This window comes from Microtus ochrogaster, chromosome 6 (assembly GCF_000317375.1).
Source record: "Microtus ochrogaster isolate Prairie Vole_2 chromosome 6, MicOch1.0, whole genome shotgun sequence".
Classification (NCBI taxonomy): Eukaryota; Metazoa; Chordata; class Mammalia; order Rodentia; family Cricetidae; genus Microtus; species Microtus ochrogaster.
Window position 1 is genome coordinate 9,390,735 of NC_022013.1, and position 7,645 is coordinate 9,398,379.

The 7,645-nt window shown below is 45.0% G+C and overlaps 1 pseudogene; it reads right to left on the reverse strand.

The window, feature by feature from the left end:
• Window positions 1–3,250: 3,250 nt before the first annotated feature.
• Window positions 3,251–3,460, reverse strand: LOC102002345 (annotated as a pseudogene).
• Window positions 3,461–7,645: the final 4,185 nt, after the last annotated feature.

Consider the following 7,645-nt stretch of genomic DNA (forward strand, 5'->3'; position numbering starts at 1 on the left):
GGCTTCCATGCAGACTGAAGACCAGCAAGTCTCCCAACATCTTCTAAGCCTCCAGCTCCAGGACTGGAACTGCTGGGGTATCCACCACCTGGGCTGAACGTCTCAGTTCCCAGTCTCTCCAGCACGGAGACAGCCACATTTTGACTATTCGGGCCTGTCTGGTGGGAGCCAATCTATTAACTCTTCTTTGTAGTATAAATTCATTCTACCTTTCCTGTCCCTCTAGAGAACCCTCCTATAGAATTGTCTCAGCAACTGTCTCCCAGAGAACAGTTGGTTAAGAGGAACACACAGCGCTGGGTTGCTCCTTCCAGAGTGGCCTTCAGGACAACCTCAGAAGCAAAGGACACCAATGTGCTGGAAGGACACAGAAGAAGAGAGGGCAGCAGAGCTGATCAGGCTGCTCAACACACGCACAACACTCTGCACAGTTGTTCCAATGGGAAAGACATGCCAAACTCATCTGTAGCATTTCCTGCTTGTAAAGAAAAGAAGCTATTAAAAAGCAATAAAGACATTAAACAAATCTGTTTCGAGGTCCTCACCTGATGCTGAAAAAAATGTTTTAAAATATAAAATCTATTTTCCCAAAAAGTGAAAAAAAAATCTCTGTTCAAAACTAACTCTCAAAATTGCCAAGGAGTGGAGAGAGGTAGCCTTGGACTTGTAAGAAATATTAATCTGAGAAGTCTATCATTCAAAGACCTTGTACATCAGCACCAGATTTGAATTATGGAGCTGGGCTGCACCTTCATTTATATGGTTCTTTCCCAAGTAGCCAGATAATATCAATATCTTGCATTTATATGATGACTGTCTTCCCAGATGGCTTCATTAAATTGCATGTTTTATGAGACCCTCTCTCTGCAACGTGGTCATCTACGGATGAGAAAATGAGAATGGTGCTCCTGGGCGACCCAGGTGAGGGACAAAAATCATGCTTTGCATTTATGCTGTCTTTTTACCCACGCTCATAAAAACATTCAGTTAGCAAGCATTTCCAGAGCATCTGTGTGGGCAGAGCCAAAGACAGGGTGTGTAGATGGTGACAGACAGAAGATTGCGAGGTGTGATTGGGAAGATGCCTCAATCAGTAATGCGCTTGCCCTGCAAGTGTGGGGACCGGAGTTTGGATTCCCAGCACTCACATAAAAAGCCACGTGCAGGAGGTCCTGGGAGCTGGACTCCTGCCACAGAATTCCCAGAAGCTTTTGTCAGAACTGGCACCTGGAGGGAAGTGCCAGGAAAGTATAGGCAGGCTTAAGCAGCAAGAGCAGGTGTTTAATCAGGTGACCTAGGCAGGCCTAGGCAGGAGAAGCTGCGGTCCTTACTTGGCATAGGAGACATGGAGGCTAGGCTTCTGGAGCTGTGGGCAGGTCTGGTGCAGGAGCCTGTGGTGCCATCGGTAGTGTTGGCAGGATATGGGTAAAATGGGAGAGAGCAGGAATACAGGGGGCAGATGTATTCGCGCAGGCAGCAGAGTGGTAGTGATGGGCAAGGAAGAGCCAGCAGAAGACTTAACCGAAAGGAACTCTGCTTGAAGAAGCTACTTGGAACCTAGGATCTTGAAATCCAGATTAAGACAAGTGAATGAGGGAATTTCACAACACATGTGATGTGAAAGGACAGAGGGGAATATCGTGAGCCAAGGGTTAAGTGGGATGGGCACAGGGAGGAGGGGACTGGTTCGCCGGGACTTAGGATATGTGAAGAAGCCTTCTGTACCCCTCTGTTTTGTACTCTAGTTAATAACGCAATTTTTAGGGTGTAGAGGAGGTTGAATTCGAATACTTCATATTAGTGAACACTGCTCTTCCTGGAAGCTATCTGCTATTAAATAAAAATCTCAGCGCCAACCATGAATTGCTTCCCTGTGATTTGTTGGTCAAAGAGGCCTCAGAGGCACCAAAAATACTACACAGGGTATCGCCATTGATCTCAGTTGCCCACCAGAACTCGATGACAGGCTCCTATCATTGAAGACAGCACAAGCGTTGGTTGTAGGACACAGAGAAATCAATCGTGAACTGACCAGAGAATTCTCCCTGCTGGCTGCCGTGTTATGCCAGCTGCTGGGGGAGAAGAGACAGCAATGGTCCTATCCAGTGCTGAGTCTTAGATGCTCCAATACTGACCTGCTAGGCAGGAAGTGCCCACAGCAGTGGTGAAACTGCTTACGGATGCTCTCCTGGATGTGAGACCTGCTCCATGGGAGGGAATTCAGGGCTGGTATTGTAAACAGGATAAAAACAAAAACATGGCTAGGGAAGTTTTGGGCCCTAGAGGGGCTTTTTGACAGTGTTTTTCTGAATAGTTGTGTTATCAAACCACCTTATGACTAAGTATGTAGCTGTAGATGTGTGCTGCTCCCAACCTCGCTCGAAGAAGCTTCCTATTGCAGTGGGCAGTGGTAAGGCGGAGATGAATTACTGCTCAAAAGGCCAAGATTAGTGAGTGCTTAGACAAAGACAGGTCGTCTACGTCAAATGCCCTTCTGAGGCTCAGGGCACATCGTGGAAGAAAGGATGAGAAGACTGTGAGAGCTGGAGGATGGGAAAAGTGCTCTGAATTGCTGCTCCTGGACACGGCATGGCTGCTGCACACGTGAGGTCACAGCGCATGTTATCATCCTGGACACGGCATGGCTGCTGCACACGTGAGGTTACAGTGCATGTACTCATCCTGGACACGGCATGGCTGGGCTGCTGCACACGTGAGGTCACAGCGCATGTTATCATCCTGGACATGGCATGGCTGGGCTGCTGCACACGTGAGGTCACAGCGCGTGTTATCATCCTGGACACTGCATGGCTGTTGCACACGTGAGCTCACAGCACATGTTATCATCCTGGACACGGATGGCTGCTGCACACGTGAGGTCACAGAACATGTTATCATCCTGGACATGGCATGGCTGCTGCACACGTGAGGTCACAGCGCATGTACTCATATGCACAAGATGAAGCCGATTAGGAGCTCCAACCTGGAAGATAGAGGGATTCCTGAAGCACCACCTACAACTGCAGATCAGGAGCTATTGGCAGCTGATGGCTCCTAGAGGAGAGGGTGGTCATTGGTCACTTGCTTATGCCTCAGTAGATGACCCCACACCCATGCACATGAGACAGCACTAAGGATTCAATGGGCTATTCTTTTTTTTTAAAAAAAAAAAAAACAATACGAATGTTTTATTCAATAGTCACAGGTCATCATGGGCCAAGTGGTGGATACTCAGGACCCAGCAGGAAGGTCAAGGCAACCTCTGAGCTTCCCTTTCTGACTCCAATAGGGTGAGCACATCTCCCTCTCAAATGGGACCTTTGACATTTCAGATGATGGAGCAGCTGGTTTCATCCATAAATTGCACACATACCTGCGTGCACTGTCCCTGCAAACCAGTCCTGCCCAGCACTTTGGTTACCCTAGCGAGCTTGATAGGCTGCACGCTACTCGTGCCCATGATGGCGGCGATCAGGCGGAGCGCTGGGCTATTTTTAATTTAATAACAAAGCTTAAAATAAATTTTAAAAGGGGAACTTTAAGTTGGGAGGGGGATAGGATGGGAGGTTGAGGGGAATTGGAGGAGAGAAATCAAGATAAATTGTATACATGCATAAAAATTTTCAAAAGAATAAATACAAATTGTAAAAATCTATGTGTGCCTATAATCTCAGAGCTGGGTAGATAGAAGCAGGCAAATTTGGGTGGCTCTTGTGCCAGAAAACTGGGCTGACTGGTGAATTCCAGGTCCATGAGAGACCTTGTCTCAAGGACGTAGTGGCACATACCTTTAATCCCAGCACTAGGGAGGCAGAAACATGCGGATCTTCATGAGTTTGAGGCTAGCTTGGTCTACATACAAAGTGTGAGGCCGGTCGGGATAACATAATGAGACCATGTGCTAAAGGAAGAAACAAACAGTAAGATGAAGAGCAACAGAGTAAGATACTCCTCAATATAGACCTTCACACGAATATACACACATATGCACCTGCACACACTCACTGCACAGCCACACACACTCAAATACACACACACACACAAAATAAATGTTTAAAAAATAAAAGGGAAGGGGCTGGAGAGATGGCTCAGAGGTTAAGAGCATTGCCTGCTCTTCCAGCAACCACATGGTGGCTCACAACCATCTGTAATGGGGTCTGGTGCCCTCTTCTGGCCTGCAGGCATACAGACAGACAGAATATTGTATACATAATAAATAAATAAAAGGGAATCAAAAAACAAAACACCCTGTTAGCATATATCTAGGAGTTTCTCCCAATCACTCCTATTCTTAACAACATTTACTGTTTTGAGAGGTTTCTGAGTATAACCATTCTGATTGTAGTAAGATAGAGTCTCAAGGTATTTTTTTTATTTTCATTTCCAAGGTGGCTAAAGACGTTGGACATTTTTATAGATTTATTTTGGTTCTTTTTATGTATTTATGACTTCGGGTACACATCTGTGCGTCTGCATGTGGAGGCTGGAGGATAACTTTGAGGGCCATTTCTCAGGAGCATCACTCGTCTCTTTGATACAGGATGTCTCATTGATCCGAAGCTCACCAGCTAGGGCAGGCCAGCTGAGCGGCAAACCCCAGGGATCAGCCCACATCCACCTCCTCAGCACTGCACCTCTATACCTGGATTTTTTGCATGGGTTCTAGACACTTTACCAATTGAGCCATCCCCAGAGCCCCATTTCTTTTGAGAAGTATCTGTATAGTTCATCTGCCCATTTCCTGGTCGGCTTACTTATTCTTTTAGCGTTTAATTTTTGGGTTCCTTATAAATTCTAGATATTAATCTCCTGTCAGATGACTAGCTAGCGAAGATTTTCATTTATTCTGCACTGCAGGTTGTCTCTTCTCTCGTCACGCTGCTGTTTCCTGTGGCGTACAGAAACCTTTTACTGTGGTGTAATTCCATCTGTGTACTCTTTAGATTATTTCCTAAGCTACAGAGCTAATGATTCATAAATCATTTCCTATGACTAAGTACAATTTCTATCACCTCATAGTCAACCCAAATCAGAAGGAGAGGTCATCTGAGCAAAGGGGAGGGAGTGGTGGCTCTGATGTTTACTTAGCTTGTGGAAGGCAAGGGATAATCTCAAAGTCCAAAGGCTAAAATCTCGGAAAGCAATACTCAGTTGTTTTTAATGTATTGATGAAAACAGGGGAGGTTCCAGGATGTCAGCTGGGCTGGGGACATAGCTGAACTGATAGAGTGTTTGGCTAGCATGCTGGAAGCCGTAGGTTCTACCCTATCACTGCATAGCTTGGATGTGGAAACACAAGCTAATCATCCCAGCACATCACTTGGGAGATAGAGGCAGAGGTACCAAAAATCTAAGGTCATCCTTCACTTCATAGTGAATTCAAGGCCAACCTAGGATACATGAGACCCTATCTCAAAGTCAAGCAAGCAAACCAGCACTCCAAATGAAACTGTAACCTCTCAGACACTCTAAAGTCTAAAAGTCCTTTCAACAAAATTAAAACACTAGATTATATACCAATCCTGCCGATTCTTAGGAATTTAGAGAAGGAAGGGTGTCGTGGTTAAAGACAACCAGGAACATTTTCAAGGTAGAGAAGGAGCTCAAAGTGGGCCTTAAGGAATTTTTAGATTCTAATGGTCAACGAAAGAGGACTTTAATCCTAAAATATCTTAAGAGACAGAAGCACTCCCAGAATCAGGTCAAAGGATGGTTCCCTCCCAGCTTGGAGTTTCCACTGACTTCTCACCACAAAGGAAGGCAAAGATCAGTCCCTTGACTAAGCCCTAGCGATTAGACCTAATGCAAGGACTGTCCTGAATTCCAAGACAGTTTTCTGGTTTCAAGGTAAAGTATCCATTTACAGAGAGAGCAACAGGCTAGAGAGAGTAACAAGAGCAAGGACTAGAGTTCGAGCCCAGGAATTGGTGCTAATAAGCTAGGCATGGTGGGGCACACTTGTAATCCTAGAACTTATGAAGTGGACACAGGTAGATCCCTGGGGCTCTCTGGACATGCAGCATAGCTGACTTAGCTCTAAGTTAAGAGGGAGACCATCTGAAAAAAAGGGTGAACTGGGGCAAAGTGAGAAGGAAACAAAAGGAGCTTGAATGGTGCCCAAGAAAGAACTTGTCCTCTGATCTCCACATAGAAGTGATGTGGCAGTGAATGAATAGTATGTGCTTTTCTTTTGTGGACTAATGGCGTAACATTTGTCTTCCTTGTATGCGGTCCTATCTGTCTATCCACCTCTCTACCTTCCTATCTGCCCATCTATTTGCCTATCTACCTGGGTCGCTCTATCTATCTATCTATCTATCTATCTATCTATCTATCTATCTATCATCTATCTCCTACCTTTCATCTACTTATCTATCTCTTATCATGTCTCTTTGTCTCTATATTTTCTCCTTTAAAATTTTACTAACGAACAAATTCTAAGACCTGGAACATTTCAGTTGGCAGAGCTTTCTGGTCTGTGAACTTTGCTGTAACATTTATCAGGTAGGCTAGGAGGTCAACAGCATCACTGAACTTTGGGGTTTCAGTTCCCTGTTCCTCTGCTTGGTCATGGTAGGCAGTGCTAACCTGACTTAGCTTATAATGACATAGTTCAACTGCAAATGCTAAAACCAAGACACGTCTCAGATCTTCCAAAGATCTAGGTCTTAGCACCCAGCAAAACAGTGTCTGCTCTGCAGATTTTTCCTTTGCTTTAGTAGCCACTTGGTACGCTGGCAGCAGAATAGATGCCAGGCTGTTTACCAATGTTCTTGGTTGGCAATAATTAAATAAAGGAATAGTTTTGCAATCCTTCCTCTTTCGACCAGGGCAGCATGACGAGGTATTTGGAATCTTTCAGCACAGGCAGAGTGAGTTTCCTTCTCAGGGGTCAATCTTAGGTATTTAAAGTCCTACTTGACTTCTAGATACAGGGTGGTGAGACCCCTCTCAGTCACCAAATGCTCTCCTCTCACAACAACGTGGGCAAACAGCATTGGAGTACAAAATGTTAAGATTTTCTGTTTCCAAAGTTGCCCCGGATCTCCTGGTTTCTTATTAAGAAATAATAAGAAAACATTTTGGAGTCAGTAAAGGCTGACACTCAGTAAAAATGTATTAAGACTAAGAAAAAAAAGAACTAAAGCAGAAACTCAAGTGGCTAAGAAACATTTTAAGAAGTGTTTGCCATCCTCAGCCACCAGGAAAACAAGGGTTGGAAGTGCTTGAAATTTTACCCTACTCCAGGCAGAATGGCCAGGATTAATACAACCAAAGACAGTAAGTGTTGGTGAGGAAGTATGAAATGGTGATCCCTCAGGCACAGCTGGTGGGGTGCAAACTGGTGTAGCCACAGAAACCACTGTGGCATTCCTTAGATAGAAGCAATGCTGCCATATAACCCAGCTATACCATTCCTGGGAATATACCAAAGGTCTTCAACTCCAACTACAGAGACCCAAGATCATCCATGTTCGTTGCTGTTCTATTCATAATAGCTGGGCATGAAAACGATAGCACCTGATGTGGAGGATACACCAGAGGTGCAATATTGGCATGGATGTTGTGTTGGTAACTGACTCCTTTCCGATAGGACTCAAGGCCTGCTCCCCAGAAGCAAAGACCTGCTGAGTACTCTAAATAC